Raw genomic sequence first — 1928 nt, 5'->3', positions numbered from 1 at the left:
TGGGTTGAACTACAGCATGGATATATAGGCGTGCAAGGTAGCCGAGGGAAGCATTTTACATGTTGCATTAGCAGTTCAGAGCATGATATTCATTACCTTTTTTCGGAAAACTTCGGTCCAGTTTAAGAACATTAATTGCATTGCCAGCACCGCCAGCATTTGTCATTCATATTTGTCTATCACACTTGATTTGTTAAAATAATGCACGTCTTTCTCGTTTATTTGTGGGGACGCGGATAATATAAATAATAAAATTGGTTTTTCGATACTCTAAATCCTTACGTATATCAGTGATGCTGCTAATTAAACAAATATAGAAGAAAACGAACATTATGTTATTTTTTAGAACTTCGCAAGCAAATGATTAGTGATAAAACATTTAATATTACCCTCTCTCTCTCTCTCTCTCTCTCTCTCTCTCTCTCTCGCTATTTCTTTCTAATGTCAGCCATTTCGGTTTAGGTAAAATACTATTCTAGAAACTAAACCCATGATGACATATCTCAGGAACCAGTAATTGTTACACGCATTATACAGATGTGTTTCTAGGTGAACGTTTAATGCATGAACATGTAACTTGTAGTTTTCTATACATTAGCGCATAAAATAAATACCTATGTGAAATGATACGCCGCTAAGGCTCAGTGGTCTAGGGGTATGATTCTCGCTTCGGGTGCGAGAGGTCCCGGGTTCAAATCCCGGCTGAGCCCGCTCCCTTTTGTTTTCTCTCTGCTACCAAATATTTTGAGACGCCGTGCAAGAACGCTGCATGTGCGCAGGCCTGGGTGTTCATGAACTTCAAGGCTTCCCTTCAGCTCCTGCTGTATACACCAATGTTGTTTCTCCTTCCAGGTGATTGCGGGAAGGTGAGTGCATTTTGTTATAGCTGACCTCTGCGCTCTCAATTCTAGAGATATCTGAAAATTTTCATGTCTCTGCCTGATGGTGGTGAAACATGTCCATCAAAAATCACATATTTCTAGTCATTTAATAGGAATCATTTCATTGGCTTCATTATTTGGCCATCAGACCGTGCCTTTCGGCAACTTTCAAAGCCGAATTCACTACCAGTCGTAGCGCAGGTTCGGAGGAGATCACCGCCACTATATTTTAGGGAAAAATGTAACCTTCTGGGAAATGAATATTTTGTATATGCGAAAACGTCACTCATTGTGCCGAAAATATATTCGTTATGTAATAAAACATAATCTGTCTGTTCTGAATCACAAATGCTGGAAATATTTTTCCAGAAAAAGTTAAGCAATATATTACTGAAGGTTTATTCTTTATTTAAAAGGTTTTTCTTTTCGTCTCTAGCTCTCATTTCACACCGTGCAAGTGGCTGAGGTTGAGCTTTCTTTCACTTCTTTTTCGGCATATTTCAATATTATAATTGGCTGCAATATACTTAAGTGACACATTTTTTTAATGACGCTACCAGAGTTATTCCTACAACGAGATTTTTTCGTTGTCATTGTCACCTGCATATCATGAAGTTTATATCAATGTTTCGGACCCCAAGTAATTTGCCAAGAGTGTGAAGATGATAGGGGTGACAAAAGGGGCAAAAACGACGTCATTGGGCATAAAACATCTAGGAATTCAACCCCTCCTAGATGAATTCTTCTGGCCTAAGTACGTTCAATTTAATGCTTATTAAGCAAAATTTTTTTCATAGCTCTCCGATCTACTTCATCGATGAGTTATTAATTTTGCACAAACCTGACGCCAACAGCGCGGCGAAACTAGGTCTGAGGAAAGGAGCGCAAACGATACCATAGGACTTAATAGTTGACTGAGCTTCACTACTCGCTGTAACTTCTTGACTTCTAAGAATTTTAGCCATCGGGCTGTATTTGCTATTAGGGCTTCTATGTCTGTCCCCTCGCCTAATTGCAATACTAGTGCAAAACGAACTCTTGGCTCGT

General features: G+C 39.1%; 1 non-coding gene across 1 annotated transcript; it reads left to right on the top strand.

Moving 5' to 3' along the window:
• Positions 1-638: 638 nt before the first annotated feature.
• On the top strand, positions 639-710 carry TRNAP-CGG (transfer RNA proline (anticodon CGG)). The gene has a single exon. It is a non-coding gene; the product is annotated as a tRNA-Pro (tRNA).
• The last annotated feature ends 1218 nt before the right edge of the window (positions 711-1928 follow it).

The sequence above is a fragment of the Amblyomma maculatum genome, chromosome 4 (genome assembly GCF_055883805.1).
Source record: "Amblyomma maculatum isolate TAMU_Amacu chromosome 4, ASM5588380v1, whole genome shotgun sequence".
Lineage (NCBI taxonomy): Eukaryota > Metazoa > Arthropoda > Arachnida > Ixodida > Ixodidae > Amblyomma > Amblyomma maculatum.
The sequence above is the reverse complement of the archived record's forward strand: the minus strand, read 5'-3'. Positions and strand labels throughout refer to the sequence as shown.